The sequence below is a fragment of the Mustelus asterias genome, chromosome 10, assembly GCF_964213995.1.
Source record: "Mustelus asterias chromosome 10, sMusAst1.hap1.1, whole genome shotgun sequence".
NCBI classification, from domain to species: Eukaryota; Metazoa; Chordata; class Chondrichthyes; order Carcharhiniformes; family Triakidae; genus Mustelus; species Mustelus asterias.
In genome coordinates this window covers 115,942,406-115,960,292 of record NC_135810.1, presented here as the reverse complement: position 1 = coordinate 115,960,292, position 17,887 = coordinate 115,942,406, and positions in this window count along the sequence as shown.

Sequence of the window (17,887 nt, the reverse complement as noted above, 5' to 3'; positions counted from 1 at the left end):
GATATGTCCATTCAAAAGTCTGGCAACAGCAGGGAAGAAGCTGTTCTTGAGTCGGTTGGTACGTGACCTCAGACTTTTGTATCGTTTTCCCGATGGAGGAAAGAGGAAGAGAGAATGTCTGGGGTCTGTGGGGTCCTTAATTATGCTGGCTGCTTTGCCGAGGCAGCGGGAAGTGTAGACAGAGTCAATGGATGGGAGGCTGGTTTGCGTGATGGATTGGTCTTCATTCACGATTCTTTGTAGTTTCTTGCGGTCTTGGGCGGAGCAGGAGCCATACCAAACTGTGATACCACCAGAAAGAATGCATTCTATGGTGCATCTGTAAAAGTTGGCGAGAGTTGTAGTGGACATGCCAAATTTCCTTAGTCTTCTGAGAAAGTAGAGGCATTGGTGGGCTTTCTTAACTATAATGTCGGCATGGGGGGTCCGGATCAGGTTGTCGTTGATCTGGACACCTAAAAACTTGAAGCACTCAACCATTTCTACTTCATCCCCATTGATGTAGATAGGGGCATGTTCTACACTCTGCTTCCTGAAGTCGATGACAATCTCCTTCATTTTGTTGACATTGACGGAGAGATTATTGTTGCTGCACCAGTTCACCAGATTCTCTATCTCATTCCTGTACTCTGTCTCGTCATTGTTTGAGATCTGACCCACTACAGTGATGACGTCAGCAAAATTTGAAAATCAAACTGGAGGGGAATTTGGCCACACAGTAATGCAGGTAACTTGTGACAATAATAGATAAATAGACTCTGCCTCATCATTGTTTGAGATCCCACCCACAACCGTGGTGTCATCAGCAAACTTGAAAACATCGTGGACTTCGTCAAAGTCATTGCATCGATGCCTTAGCTGTAGGTTCCCATGTTTATCCAACTCTAGAATTTGGAACGTGGGAACCACATGCCTGACCCAATCAAGCTAAGCTCTGCTGAGCACACCCTCGATATCTGATATGGGGTACCCTTGCACAAATTTGAGATTTTGTCCTGCCATTCGAAATTGCAGATAAATCTTAAGTAGTGAGCTATTGTGTACCTAGTTGTTTCATGTGATAACTAGATATTCTATAGTTTAGTTGGATTGTTTGAGGGATACATATTTGCCAGTAGGTGGGGAGAACTCACTACTGTTGTCTGAAGCAGCATTATGATCTTTTAAAAGACGGCACCTCAGACAGTGTGGCACTTCCTCAATGCTGCACTGAAATGTCACTTTGTTGCACTCAAATGCCTGGACTTGGACTTGAACTCACAGTCCTCTGACTCAGAGATGACAGCACATCTGTATTTATGGTCATGTAACCATTGAAGTGCATCGCAAGGAAGATGGAAACAATGCCTCTAGTTTTAGACTCCCCTACCTTTGGGAAAAGATGTTGACTCTCTACCTTATCTATGCCTCTCATTATTTAATAGACCTCCATAAGATCACCGCTAAGCCTCCTACGCTCCAGGGAAAGAAGTCTCAGTCTCTCCAGCCTCACCTTATATCTCAAACCACCAAGTCCTGCTAGCATCCAAGTAAATCTTTTCTGCACTCTCTCTAGTTTAATAATATTCTTTCTATAATAGGGTGACCAGAATTGTACACAGTATTCCAAGTGTGGCCTTACCAATGTCTCGTACAACTTCAACAAGCCATCCCAACTCTTGTACTCAATATTTTGACCAATGAAACCAAGCATGGCAAATGCCTTCTTCACCACTCTGTCCACCTGTGACTCCACTTTCAAGGAGCTATGAACCTGTACCCCTAGATCTCTTTGTTCTATAACTCTCCCCAATGCCCTACCATTAACTGAGTAAGTCCTGTCTTGGTTCAATCTAGCAAAATGCATCACCTTGCATTTATCTAAATTAAACTCCATCTGCCATTCATCAGCCCATTGGCCCAATTGATCAAGATCCCATTGCAATCCTAGATAACCTTCTTCACTGTCCACTATGCTACCAATCTTGGTGTCATCTGCAAACTTATTAACCATGACTACTAAATTCTCATCCAAATCATTAATATAAATGACAAATAACAGTGGACCCAGCACTGATCCCGGAGGCACACCACTGCTCACAGGCCTCCAGTTTGAAAAACAACCCTCTACAACCACCTTCTGTCTTCTGTCCTCAAGCCAATTTTGTATCCAATTGGCGACCTCACCCTGGGTCCCTTATGCAACAACCTGCCATGTGGTACCTTGTCAAAGGCCTTGCTAAAGTTCATGTCGACATGGAAAATCCCCCACAACCCTGGAAATTACAAAAAGTATATATGTGAGAGAAATGAATAGAAAATGGTATGAGCAAGGGAGGGGGATACATGTGGTAGGGAGACCGGAACATTTAAAAAATTTTCAACCTTATCATTCAAAAGCAAATGTCCAAAAAACAAGGTGCGCTGTCAATTTTGAGAGCTCTGCCTTACCTGCCAGAAAATCACAGACCCCCAACCCCACTCCTAGTTTTCCATTCATTACAGCTGAAGGAGGAAAGGTTGAAAATGTACTGCCTGATCAAAGGTTTCCTGGCACAGCATAAGCTCGGAAAATTGACCCCACAAATGCTCCTCAAGCTTTACATTGAATCAGAGTAGGGAGGTCAAAGGTCATTCAGCAGCTGTGACCTCCACCACCTAGAAGGACAAGTGAGAGCACATGGGAACAGGTTCACCTCCAACATTTGTTGGTCTTGTCAATTGTCCCCTGGGATGTCCTATAATGAGAAGCTGAGTAAATTGGGCCTATATTCTCTGAACTTCAGAAAAATGAAAGGCAAACTCATTGAAACACACAAGGGGCTTGATTGGACAGACGCTGAGAGATTGTTTCCACTAGTCGGGGAGTCCAAGACACTGGGGCACTGTCTCAGGATGAGGGGCCGATCATTTAGGACTGAGATGAGAAGGAATTAAGTTGTATATTTTTGGAATTGAATTTGTGGTCTCTCAGGGAATCAAGGGACAGGAGGAGTGGGGAGGAAAGTGGAGCTAAAGGTCAACAATAGCCAGAGAGGGCCGAAGGACCTGTTCCTGTGCTGTACTTCGCTTTGTTTTTTCTTTGTTATGATAGTACTGAATGGGAGCAGGCCTACGTCTGCTCCTACTTCTTGTGTCACTGGGTCAAATTCCCGGAGCTCCCTCATGGTACTGTGACTGTACCTACAGCATGTGGACTACTGTGTGACAAGAACACACACAACCACCAGCTTCTCAAGGGCAATTATTTTAAATTTCTTCATGGGATGTGGGCATCGCTGGCGAGTCCAGGATTTGCTGCCCATTAACTAGTTGTTCTTGTCTCACTTGAACAAATCAGAGGGCAGTTAAGAGTCAGAGTCTGGAGTCACATGTAGGCCCAACCAGGCGAGGACAACAGATTTCCTTCCGTAAAGGACATTTGTGAACCAGGTGGGTTTTTACAACAATCAACAATGGTTTCATTCTAATGATGACCCATTCTCCACTTTGATTTGGAGTGGCATGGTGGCTAGCACTGCTGCCTCACAGCACCAGGGACTCGGGTGCAATTCCAACCTCAGGTCACTGTCGGTGTGGAGTTTGCACGTTCTCCCTGTGTTTGAGTGGGTTTCCTCCCTCACATCCAAAGATGAGCAGGTTAGGCTGATTGACCCTAGTGCCAGGGGGTTAACAGGGTAAATATGTGGTGTTATGGGAATAGGGTCTGGGTGGGATTGTGGTCGGTGTAGGCTTGATGGGCCGAATGGTCTCCTTCTGCACTGTAGGATTCTATGATTCTATGAATGCCAGCTTTGATTAGCGTTGTTCTTTGCTGAAACAATCCAATCCAATCCCATTATTTTGAGATCTCCCAACGCCCACAATCTTCTAATGCTGCAACGATTTAATCTGTTTCAACTGCATTGGCCTCTGACACCCTGTGAAAAAGAATTACATGTTAGAACAAGCTTTTATGTAAACTTTTTCTTCCTCTATTAGTGACAATTTTAAATTGATTATCCTTTCTCACTTATTCCACAGACCCTTACCTACTCCATCAACATGCAATAAATCTCCCCTCAGCCTTCTCTGTTCCACTCTCAATAACCCTATGATCTTTGAGGGATCGTTATCTGAAGGCCACCTATGGATTGTCACTCCTAGATGCCCTACAGTGCAGAAGGAAACCATTCGGCTCATCGAGTCTGCACTGACAACAATCCCACCCACCTATCCTCGTAACCCCACTCCTTTACCCCACTAATCCCCCGGACACTAAGGGGCAAATTCGCATGGCCAATCAACATAACCCGCACATCTTTGGATTGTGGGAGGAAAGCAGAGCACCCAGAGGAAACCCACACAGAAGGTCACCCGAGGCCAGAATTGAATCCGGGTTCCTGGTGCTGTGAGGCAGCAGTGCGAACCACTGTGCCACCGTGCCGTCCAGTCAAGGCGGAAAACTGAGCCATTCGGAAGGGAGGTTGAGAAGGTCCCGCAGTTGGAGCATGGGAGGAGAGTTGTTCAGTCGCATAGTTGATTCAGTCTGATCTTTTGTGCATATTCTTATTTATTGTTGACAATAAAAGCCTTTGTTACTTTGAGCCACATTGGGTCACCCTCGACTTATTACACTACCTCAACTGTAGCCTCATAACTTCGTCACTGCTGTCATGTTGGGTGAAGGATGGTCCACTGTGAAGCCTTCCAGAGCTGTTTAGCCACCCTTTTAGGCAAAGACATTAAGAATGGCCACTTAGTTTGATGTACTGGATTGTGGGGGTAGGGTGTGTCTGGTGGGTGCGTGTATGGTGGGTGTCTGGCTTCTGACTTGTGTCGAAGGTATAGAAACATAGAAACATAGAAGATAGAAGCAGGAGGAGGCCATTCGGCCCTTCAAACCTGCTCTGACATTCATCACAATCATGGCTGATCGTCCAACTCAATAGCCTAATCCTGCTTTCTCCCCATAGCTTTTGATCCCATTCGCCCCAACTGGCTATATCTAGCCGCCTCTTGAATAGATTCAATGTTTTGGCATCAATTACTTCCTGTGGTAATGAATTCCACAGGTTCACCACTCTTTGGGTGAAGAAATGTCTCCTCACCTCCATCCTAAGTGGTCTACCCCGAATCCTCAGACTATATATCTCAGTAAGGAGTCTGCACTTCAGGGAGTAGAGAGGTTGGAACATTGCAAGGAGGGAATATGTAAAAATATCATGTACCAGCAGGATCAGAAGTACTTTAATACAAAGCTCTGACTACGCTAAAGGCAACACAGCAATCACCAGGTTGATTGGAATCGATCCAAAGATTGTAAAACATCCAATATGTTGACCTTCTAAGAGAATGTCAGTGAAAATCAACAGCCTCCAATCGCCATAACCCTTAGGACTGCATTATCTTGCATTAGTGGAGATTGAAAGAACAATAGCAGATTGCAGAATGCTACAGAGTACAAGTATGACTGGCAGGAGAAAAATATGCATCAGGTTATGTGACACTAAATTGGGTAAGAAGAAAAATTAAATGAATCTGGCTCATGAATTATTGCAGCTACCTAGAAAATTGCTCACGGTCGCTCTTCCTCACAAGACAGTTTAACCCATGGGTATCTGAGCTGCGTACAATTTAGGAACATCTCCTGTTTGATCTCTGGACCACATAACTGGGGCGGCATGGTGGTCCAGTGGTTAGCACTGCTGCCTCACAGCGCTGGGGACCCAGGTTCGATAAAAAAACTGATCTCAACCAGGGCTGGGGTAACTAGAATACACATCTGCACCTACCCTTCCCGGTGCCTCGGCAAAACAGCCAGCATAATCAAGGACCCCACGCACCCCAGATATTCTCTTTTCCACTTTCTTCTGTCGGGAAAAAGATAGGTCACGTACCAACCGACTCAAGGACAGCTTCTTCCCTGCTGCTGTCAGACTTTTGAATGGACCTACCTTTCTCTACACCATAGCTATGACTGTAACACTACATTCTGCACTCTCTCATTTCCTTCTCTATGAACGGTATGCTTTGTCTGTATAGCACACAAGAAACAATACTTTTCACTGTATGTTAAAACATGTGACAATAATAAATCATATCAGATCAAATCAAATCAAATTGGGTTAGAATGAGGACACTTAGCCAGGGTTCCTCACTTTACAACAATCTCTGCTGGAAAGACAAATGTAGGTAAACAACAGGAGAGGGAAAGAAGTGGATTCAGCTGGAGAGTCCCAAAAGAATGCTGGCATTGGATTGGGCAACACAGTGGCACAGTGGTTAGCACTGCTACCTCACAGCGCCAGGGACCCGGGTTCAAATCCAGCCTCGGATCGCTGTCTGTGTGGAGTTTGCACATTCTCCCCGTGGGTTTCCTCCGGGTGCTCCGGTTTCCTCCCACAGTCCAAAGATGTGCGGGTTCGGTTGATTGGCCATGCTAAATTGACCCTGGTGTTCGGGGAATTGACAGGGTAAATATGTGGGATTACGGGAATAGGGTCTGGATGGGATCGTGGTTGATGCAGAACCGATGGGCTGAATGACCTACTTCGGCACTGCAGAGATTCAATGATTGTGGGAGCATAAAGTGTCAGACTGATCATGCAGTGAAGAAGTGACTTGATTCAGAACATCTCACACCAGGATGGGAGCCTTCCAATCAGCTGTCCATTTAAAGTTTTCACCAGTAAACAATGATTTAAAGTTTATTTATCAGTGTCACAAGTAGGCTTACATTAACACTGCAATGAAGTTACTATGAAAATCCTCTAGTCGCCACACTCCGGTGCCTGTTCGGGTACACTGAGGGAGAATTTAGCATGGCCAGTCCACTTAACCAGCATGTCTTTCGGACTGTGGGAGGAAACCGGAGCACCCGGAGGAAACCCACGCAGACAAACGGAAAACGTGCAGACTCCGCACAGTCAGTGATCCAAGCCGGGTCCCTGGCGCTGTGAGGCAGCAGTGGTGACCACTGTGTGGTTTAAGGAAGACCCAAGATTGTAAATGTAAATTATAAAAGAACAAAATTAGATTAACTAGGAATCCTCAACTTGTGGATTCAATGCATAGTATCCGCTGTGACTCTGTTGTTAGCATCTCACCTCTGATTCAAAAGATTCCAGGGTCAAGTCTAATTCCAGAGATATAGAATCATAGAATCCCTACAGTGCAGAAGGAGGCTATTCGGCTTATTGAATCTGCACCGATTATAATCTCACCCAGGCCCTATCTCCATAACGCATTTATCTGCCTTACTAACCGCCCCCCCCCCCGACACTAAGGGTCAATTTAGTATGGTCACTCCATCTAATCTGCAGGTCTTTGGGCTTGAGCATTGGATTTGAGCATATAATCTAGGTTGACATGGTAATGTGTGTACTGAAAGAATGCAGCAATGTTGGAGGTGCTGCCTTTTGGATGAGATGCTAAACTACGGTCATATCTTGTTACATGTTACATGCAAGAAACCTGCGCAGACACGGGGAGAACATGCAGACTCCACACAGACAGCGACCCAAGCTGGGAATTGAACCCGGGTCCCTGGCACTGTGAGGCAGCAGTGCTAACCACTGTGCCACCGTGCCACCCATATGTCGTACGGGTGTGAATCTTCTCGGATTATTTAGGTGGTGTTGTGGATAGTTTGGAGGGATGTCAGAAGTTGCAGCGAGACATAGATAGAATGCAAGACTGGGCGGAGAAGTGGCAGATGGACTTCAACCCGGATAAGTGTGTAGTGATCCATTTTGGCAGATCCAATGGGATGGAGCAGCAGTATAAAATGAAGGGTACCATTCTTAGCAGTGTAGAGGATCAGAAGGACCTTGGGGTCCGGGTCCATAGGACTCTTAAATCGGCCTCGCAGGTGGAGGATGCGGTCAAGAAGGCGTATGGCGTACTAGCCTTCATTAATCGAGGGATTGAGTTTAGGAGTCGGGAGATAATGCTGCAGCTTTATAGGACCCTGGTTAGACCCCACTTGGAGTACTGCGCGCAGTTCTGGTCACCTCATTACAGGAAAGATGTTGAAGCCATTGAAAGGGTGCAGAGGAGATTTACAAGGATGTTGCCTGGATTGGGGGGCATGCCTTATGAGGATAGGTTGAGGGAGCTTGGTCTCTTCTCCCTGGAGAGACGAAGGATGAGAGGTGACCTGATAGAGGTTTACAAGATGTTGAGGGGTCTGGATAGGGTGGACCCTCAGAGGCTATTTCCAAGGGCTGAAATGGTTGCTACGAGAGGACACAGGTTTAAGGTGCTGGGGGGTAGGTACAGGGGGGATGTCAGGGGTAAGTTTTTCACTCAGAGGGTGGTGGGTGAGTGGAATCGGCTGACGTCGGTGGTGGTGGAGGCAAACTCGTTGGGGTCTTTTAAGAGACTTCTGGATGAGTACATGGGATTTAATGGGATTGAGGGCTATAGATAGGCCTAGAGGTGGGGATGTGATCGGCGCAACTTGTGGGCCGAAGGGCCTGTTTGTGCTGTGACTTTCTATGTTCTATGTTCTATTTCCTTTCTCCTTTTTCTCAACCCAGGCAATGTGTCATGTCGAATACCTCTCAAACCTGTACTGATCGCATTCCTCCGTAGCCTCACCCCTGCATACCTCTGGAACCTCATCCAGCCCTACCCCCTGAGATACTGGCCTCATGAACATCCCCCACTTCTTTCAGCCTCACCATTGTGCCTTCAGCTGCCTAGGTATTAAGCCCTGGAATTTACCTCTGATATCTTTCCAGTTCTCAAAATCTCTTCTCCTCTTTGAGGCGTTCCTTAAAAGTTACCTGTCTGCCTGAGCTTTCAATTGCCTTTCCTGATAGGTCCTTCTTTTTGATTTGACTTGATTTATTATTGTCACAGGTATTAGTATACAGTGAAAAGTATTGTTTCTTGTGCACTATACAGACAAAGCATACCATTCATAGAGAAGGAAACGAGAGAGTGCAGAATGTAGTGTCACAGTCATAGCTAGGGTGTAGAGAAAGATCAACTTAACGCAAGGTAGGTCCATTCAAAAGTCTGACGGCAGCAGGGAAGAAGCAGTTCTTGAGTCAGTTGCTGCACGGTCTCAGACTTTTGTATCTTTTTCCCGATGGAAGAAGGTGGAAGAGAGAATGTCCGGGGTGTGTGGGGTCCTTGATTATGCTGGCTGCTTTGCTGAGGCAGCAGTAAGTGTAGACAGAGTCAATGGATGGGAGGCTGGTTTGCGTGATGGATTGAGCTACATTCACGACTCTTTGTAGTTTCTTGTGGTCTTGGGTAGAGCAGGAGTGTGGTGCCAGTGTTTGTTTGATTCAGTTTCTGTGAAGCATCCTGAGGACATTTCACTGCATTTAATGGTGCTGTATGAACGTAGGTTTCTGTTGATGAGGTTGATATCTGCCTTCATGGAGTTACTTATAGAGATCTCTGGAAAAACTCAACTTCGATGGCTAGTCTCCCACATGGATGACCACAGAATCCCCAAGCAGATCTTCATTGAGATCTCAAGGAAAACGGCATCAAGACGGTTAGTACAATCAATAAAAGGACAAAAAAAGCCCTCCACACTACTGCATTGCAGATCACCTCTCCATAATCCCTGGGCATTATCTCAGAGTAAGGGGTCACCCATTTAAGACAGAAATGAGGAGGAACTTCTTCTCTGAGAGGGTAGTGAATCTGTGGAATTCTTTACCACAGAGGGCTGTTGATGCTGGGTCATTAAGTATGTCCAAGGCTGAGATAGACAGATTTTTAATCAATAAGGGAATCAAAGGTTATGGGGATGAGGCAGGAAAGTGGAGTTGCGGATTATCATATCAGATCATCCATGATCTCATTGAATGGGGAATCAGTTTGGATGGGCTGAATGGCCTTCTTCTGCTCCTACATCTTATGGTTTTATGGTTTCTCTTGGCAAAACACTTCAGCAAGCCGGCCGTTATGAAGTTAAGCACTGAGATTTGGTTCAGCATATCTTGAGGACCATCTACCCCAAATGCCCAACACCCGACATGCCCAGAGGAAGATCAAAGGTGTGTAGCAGCAGTATTCCTCCCAGGAGCCACAGTAGAATCCATAGATCATAGAATCCCTACAGTACAGAAGGAGACCATTCGGCCCATCGAGTCTGCACCGACAACATTCCCACCCTATCCCCATAACCCCAAATATTTACCCTGCTAATCCACCCGATACTAGGGTCAATTTAGCATGGCCAATCAACCTAACCCGCACATTTTTGGACTGTGGGAGGAAACCGGAGCACCCGGAGGAAACCCACGCAAACACGGGGAGAACGTGCAAACTCCACACAGACAGTGACCCAAGCCGGGAATCGAACCTGGGACCCTGGTGCTGTGAGGCAGCAATGCTAACCACTGTGCCACCGTGCCGCCCGAGAAAATTAAAGCAACAACAGGAAATGCCAGTTCTATGTACAGCCCTATCGATCTTGCATTGGAATTTTCAGGCATGAGAGAAAACATGAAGAAGAAATGTAATTACTTACCACTTGACAGAAGAGGTTTTCCAGGATGTTGCCTGGTCTGGAAGGTAGTAACTATGAGGAGAGGTTGGATAAGCTCAGTTTGTTCTCACTGGGATTTTAGAGGTTGAGGGGTGACCTGATAGAGGTTTACAAGATTATGAGTGGCATGGACAGAGTGGATAGTCAGATGCTCTTTCCTAGGATAGAAAAGTCATGGGGAAAAGTTGAGAGGGGATGAGCGAGTCAAGTTTTTTACACAGAGGGTGGTGAATGCGCTGCCCGGGGAGGTGGTGGGAGCAGGTACGATAGTGGCATTTAAGGGGCAGCTAGACAAATACATGAATAGGATGGGAATGGGAGGATACAGACTCCGTAAGTGCATACGGTTTTAGTTTAGGCAGGCATCATGATCGGTGCGGACTTGGAGGGCCGAGGGGCTTGTTCCTGTTCTGTACTGTTCTTTAGTTCTTGTTCTTTGTTGGACATACTCGAATAATGAAAAGTCTACCACCACTTAGAGATCACAGTTCAGTTTGTGTTTTAGGGCTTTTGGTTCCGAGACATAGTTGGACACCCCAGATGGAGGACAATTGATTTGGTTCCTGGATAAAGTATAAACTACATGCGTGTTCCATATTACTTACCAATTTATCCATTGAGATACTGTACGGATTTATTTGGCAACTGTGATTTTTCAGGGGCAACAAAAAAGCAGACCCTCTACTGTATTGTGATCCTTGACCAGTGTCCCGAGTTGTTGGTAGGGTCCCGTTAGGGAGCAATAACATTTTGTTCAAAGTAGACAAAGGTTGAGATTTAAGATGCTTGCTGGCCGCAAGACTCCAATGGTTTTTGAACAAACAAAATAAACTTTACCACACAAGGTCAAAAAGATACAATCATTTACAATGTCAGTCTTATAGTTACAATCCCAGATGATGTTAATCTGGACAAGTCGGATCCCAGAGTGAAACCCTAACTTTTTATTGGAAGCCGTGGAGGAATGTTCCTGAAATTTTAACACAAAACATGAAATATTTATTCAACAGGAAAAATGAACTATGTTACACTGGAAAAAAAGGTTAGTAAAGACATCTCAATGCATTTTGGAAGGTCTTAGGTCATGCATTTTGCAAGGTCTAATACAGATGGGAAATATACAGTAAATGGCAAGAACCCTTAAGAGTATTGATAGGCAAAGGGATCTGGGTGTACAGGTACACAGGTCACTGAAAGTGGTAATGCAGGTGGAGAAGATAGTCAAGAAGGCATACAGCATGTGTGCCTTCATCGGCCGGGGCATTGAGTTTAAAAATTGGCAAGTCATGTTGCAGCTTTATAGGACCTAGTTAGGCCGCACTTGGAATATAGTGTTCAATTCTGGTCGCCACACTACCAGAAGGACGTGGAGGCTTTGGAGAGAGTACACAAAAGATTTACCAGGATGTTGCCTGGTATGGAGGGCATTAGCTATGAGGAGAGGTTGGAGAAACTTGGTTTGTTCTCACTGGAACGACGGAGGTTGAGGGGCAACCTGATAGAAGTCTACAAGATTATGAGAGGCATGGACAGAGTGGATAGTCAGAAGCTTTTTCCCAGGGTGGAAGAGTCAATTACTGGGGGCATAGGTTTAAGGTGCGAGGGGCAAAGTTTAAAGGAGATGTACGAGGCAGGTTTTTTACACAAAGGGTGGTGGCTGCCTGGGACTCGTTGCCGAGGGAGGTAGTGGAAGAAGATACAATAGTAAGTTTTAAGGGGCGTCTGGACAAATACATGAATAGGATGGGAATAGAGGGATATGGTCCCCGGAAGGGTCGGGGGTTTGAGTTAGGTTGGGCAGCATGGTCAGTGCAGGCTTGGAGGGCCGAAGGGCCTGTTCCTGTGCTGTAATTTTCTTTGATCTTTGTTCTTTGTTCAATACAAAGACAAGATGATTCAAATATTGATTATTTATTTGCCCCAGTAATACCTTTATAAGAACATAAGAAATAGGAGCAGGAGTAGGCCATCTAGCCCCTCAAGCCTGCCCCGCCATTCAATAAGATCATGGCTGATCTGAAGTGGATCAGTTCCACTTACCCGCCTGATCCCTGTAACCCCTAATTCCCTTACCGATCAGGAGTCCATCTATCCGTGATTTAAACCTATTCAACGAGGTAGCCTCCACCACTTCAGTGGGCAGAGAATTCCAGAGATTCACCACCCTTTATAGGACATGAAAATTCAAAAAGATTAAATATAATTTTGACTCTATAATTTTGTCTTTTAAAAAGCATTTGGACAGTTACATGGGTAAGATTGGTATCGAGGGATATGGGCCAAATGCAGGCAATTGGGATTTGCTTAATGGTAAAATCAGAACGGCATGGAAAAGTTGGGCTGAAGGGCTTGTTTCCATGCCATAAACCTCTATGACTCTATGACTCTATACACATATGTCCATGTGGCCAAATTCCCCTCCAACTCGATTTTCAAGTTTTCCGACAACACCACCATAGTGGGTCGGGTCTCAAACAATGACAAGACAGAGTACAGGAATGAGATAGAGAATCTGATGAACTGGTGCGGTGACAATAATCTCTCCCTCAATGTCAACAAAATAAAGGAGATTGTCATCGACTTCAGGAAGCATAAAGGAGAACATGCCCCTGTCTACATCAACGGGGATGAAGTAGAAAGGGTCGAGAGCTTCAGGTTTTTAGGTGTCCAGATCACCAGCAGCCTGTCCTAGTCCCCCCATGCCGACACTATAGTTAAGAAGGTTCACCAACGCCTTGACTTTCTCAGAAAATATGTTTTTTTCTGTGGCACTTTGGCCCTAATCACCTGATCAGGTCTGCACCAACTCTCTGCCAGAGTATCCCACCCAGCCCCTATTTCCGTAGCCCCACACATTTACCTCGCTAATCCCCCTCGCCTACACATTTTGGGACACTAAGCCTATTTTTTTTGCCGAAACCTTTTATGTGCAGGCCCTGTCCTGGATCCAAAAGATGCAGAACTGCGGCATGTCCACCCCGTTCCTGATCTGCGGGTGTGCAAGGGTTCCAAGGCTTGTTGGAAGTTGAAGGGCGGGATGTTCCGGGTGTGTACCCCCAAAACCGGAAAATCCTGCCTGAAGTCAACGGACTTTTGCGTGCTCCATGTCCCTCCCGCTACGATTCCCGTGGAGGGCAGGACGGGAAAATTCTGCCCAACATTCCCAAACTCCAAACCAAACTATGTATGAGTTTCACAACACCTGGAATAGGACATGTTGATCACCCTGGCAAAGCTCCAGACATGGTGGCGCAGTGCTTAGCACTGCTGCTTCACAGCGCCAGGAACCCGGGTTCAATTCTCGCCTCGGGTCACTGCCTGTGTAGAGTTTGCACATTCTGCCCGTGTCTGCGTGGGTTTCCTCCGGGTGCTCCGGTTTCCTCCCACAGTCCAAAAGATGTGTGGGTTAGGTTAGGGTCAGGGGGATTAAAGTAAAGTTTATTTATTAGTCACAAGTAACGCTGCAATTTTATTAGTCACATTATTTATGAGTCACAATTAACACTGCAATGAAGTTACTGTGAAATTCCCCTAGTCGCCACATTCCGGCGCCCGTTCGGGTCAATGCACCTAACCAGCACATCTTTCAGATGGTGGGAGGAAACCGGAGCACCCGGAGGAAACCCACATAGACACGGAGAGAATGTGCAAACTCCACACAAACAGTGACCCAAACCAGGAATCAAACCCAGGTCCCTGGAGCTGTGAGGCAGCAGTGCTAACCACTGTGCCACTGTGCCGCCCACAGCATTAGCAGGGTAAATATGTGGGGTTACGGGAATAGGGCCTGGGTGGGATTGTAGTCGGTGCAGACTGGATGGGCCGAATGACCTCCTTCCACATTGTAATGATTCGATGATTCTACCCAGTACCATTGAAAATGTGCTGTGCTTGGATAGAGGCACCAATGAGGAATGAGTCAGACAGGCATTCATCTGTTGCGTTAGTTTCATTCAATCTGCTGTCCTTTATTCCCTTTGAGAATAGGAGGCTCCTAGCGCACTAATCCTCTGGTGGGGGAGAGATCTGTGCAATTCCATTTGTACTGCAACAGGCGGCAGTACAACTTTGATGCATTGGCATCCTTCCAGTAGCTCCACCTCCTCTCTCATGAAAATGAGCAGACGGCAGAATCCCATTGGGAAACTCAATGTTGACAGCCAGAATGCTGATGGAAGTAATGACGGAACACAACAGTTGCTGAAGTGTAAGGGGGAGACCGTTAACTCATGATTAGAAGATAATTAACTCACCATTTTAATTGGACTTCTTCAGCTTTGTCATTTTATTTTAAACTTTTTTTGAATATCAAGAGACCCGGGGGATCTGAGTTCGAATCCCAGCACGGCAGCTGGTGAAGTTTGAATTCAATAAAAATCTGGAATTAAAAGTCCATGGTGACCATGAAAAGAATGGTGACCATGAAGCCAATGTCAATTGTCATAAAAACCCACCTGATTTCACTTGTCCTTTAGGGAAGGAAATCTGCTGCCCTTCCCTGGCCTGGCCTGACCCCGGAGCCACAGCAATGTGGTTGACTCTTAACTGCCCTCTGAAATGGCCTAGCAAGCCATTCAGTTCAAGGGTTGGCCAATAGATGTTGGGCCAGCCAATGACGCCCACATCCCATGAGTAATTTTTTAAAAAAATCAGTAATGGCAAGGGTACAGTTGAGATGTTCAATCCTCCTCTTTGAATAGTGTCATAGGGCCAGCACGGTAGCACAGTGGTCAGCACTGCTGCCTCACAGCGCAGGGACTCGGGTTCGATTCCAGCATTGGTATGGTGTTTGCACATTCTCCCCGTGTCTGCATGGGTTTCTTCCGGGTGCTCTGGTTTCCTTCCACAGACCAAAGATGTGCAGGTTAGGTAGATTGGCCATGCTAAATTAGCCATGCTAAATTGTCGCTTAGTGTCTCAAAATGTGCAGGTTAGGGGGATTAGCGAGGTAAATATGTGGGGTTACGGAAATAGGGCCTGGGTGGAATTGTGGTCGGTGCAGACTCGATGGGCTGAATGGCCTTCTTCTGCGTTGCAGGGAATCTATGACCTATGATATTTTACAATCACTTGGTTTAATCTCCAAATGAAGAATTGGAATGGTTGAATCAAGGGTTAATAAATGAATGATGGAAGTTTTCAATTTGGTGGCACGGTGGCACAGCGGTTAGCACTGCTGCTTCACAGCGCCAGGGACCTGGGTTCGATTCCCGGCCTGGGTCATTGCCTGTGCAGAGTTTGCACGTTCTCCTCATATCTGCATGGGTTTCCTCCGGGTTAATAAATGAATGATTGAAGTTTTCAATTTGGCGGCATGGTAGCACAGTGGTTAGCACTGCTGCTTCACAGCGCCAGGGACCCGGGTTCAATTCCTGGGTGGGATTGTGGTCGGTGCAGATTCGATGGGCCGAATAGCCTCCTTCTGCACTGTAGGATTCTATGATTTGTCTGTAGATGAGCTGACACAGGGGCTGGAAGAGATGATGAGATAAGGAGGTGGAAGAACAGGCAAAACTCCTCTTGCACAAAAGGGGCCCTGTGGATTCTCTTGGCTTATCGAAGGGTTAAGTCCCTTTGAATTTTCAGTGAAGATTACATTCGACCTCCTATTTTGCTCAAGTCTTCAGCTGGCAATTTTCTAAGCAATCTTCCACTTTCTAAATACTACAGTAATCTTTTCGGCTAACAGTGACAATAATGACCCCATCACTGCACTCATCTTCCTTTAACGAGTTCACTCTGACTGCACTGTGCTTGCTATTGTTTCTTAGATTTGAAATGAGAAGCTTGCCCTTCATACAATTTTCTCCACCTTCCCCTCCATTACTGCGCTCCTCTTGTTTTAGTTCCTTAATTATAAATCTAGAAATTGCCGTTGGTGTGCGATTCGGGGTTAACCAGGGGTCGCTCATGTTTTCCAAAAGAGCTTTCGCCTGTCTGTTAAAGTCTAGTTGTTTTGATTTTATGGGCAAACTGTTCAAACTTCTGTCTGCACAACAGGCTGCCCAGTGGTGCGGTGGGAGTGTTCGACCTACTGAGCATGTTTTAAAGGGATTAAAAGGGCATTTAAGCCTTGCCATTTGTGCAGGAGGATGTGGGGGGAGCGGTTTATCAGGCTACAGGTTAGCATTTAGTGGAGACGATGACCTAGTCGTATTTTCACTGGGCTATTAATCCAGAAACTCAGCCAATGTTCTGTGGACCAGGGTTCGAATCCCGCCACATCAGATGGCGGAATTTAAATTCAATTTTAAAAAAATCTGGAATTGAGAATCTACTGACGATCATGAAACCATTGTGGATTGTCGGTAAAACCCATCTGGTTCACTAATGCCCTTTAGGGAAGGAAATCTGCCATCCTTACCTGGTCTGGCCTACATGTGACTCCAGAGCCACAACAATGTGGTTGACACTCAACTGCCCTCCAAGGGAAACTAGAGATGGGCAATAAATGTTGGCAAGCAAGCGACACTCATGTCCCACGAATGAATTGCAGTGTTGCTGAAAAATGGGAGCCACCACAAGCACCAAACTGCCGAATTTGACAGGTGAGGGACTGGAGGAGTTCATCCATTTAGGGGTGGCACGGTGGCACAGTGGTTGGCACTGCTACCTCACAGCACCAGGGACCAGGGTTCGATTCCTGTCTTGGATCAATGTCTGTGTGGAGTTTGTACATTCTCTCTGTCTGTGTGGGTTTCCTCCGGGTGCTCCGGTTTCCTCTCACTGTCCAAAGATGTGCGGGTTAGGTGGATATAGCCATGCTAAATTGCCCCTTAGTGTCAGGGGACTAGCTAGGGTAAATGCATGGGGTTATGGGGATAGAGCCTGGGTGGGATTTTGGGCGGTGCAGACTCGATGGGCCGAAAGGCCTCCTTCTGCATTGTAGGATTCTATGATTCGTCTATGATTCTTTTAGAAAGATAGGCTGTCACATAAGATGCTGTTCTCAGAAAGAGTTTTTTAAATTCATTCGTGGGATATGGGCGCCGCTGGCTGGGCCAGCATTTATTGCACATCCCAAGTTGCCCAAGGGCAGTTAAGAGTCAACCACATTACTGTGGCTCTGGAGTCACATGTAGGCCAGACCAGGTAAGGATGGCAGATTACCTTTCCTAAAGGACATTAAAGATTATTAATTAATGTCATAGGTAGGCTTACATTAACACTGCAATGAAGTTACTGTGAAAATCCCCTCGTCGCCACTCTTCGGTGCCTGTTCGGGTACACTGAGGGAGAATTTAGCACGGCCAATGCACACAGCCAACACATCTTTCGGACTGTGGGAGGAAACCGGAGCACCCGGAGGAAACCCATGCAGATACGGGGAGAACGTGCAAACTCCACACAGGCAATGACCCAAGCCGGGAATCGAACCCAGGTCCCTGGCACTGTGAGGCGGCAGTGCTA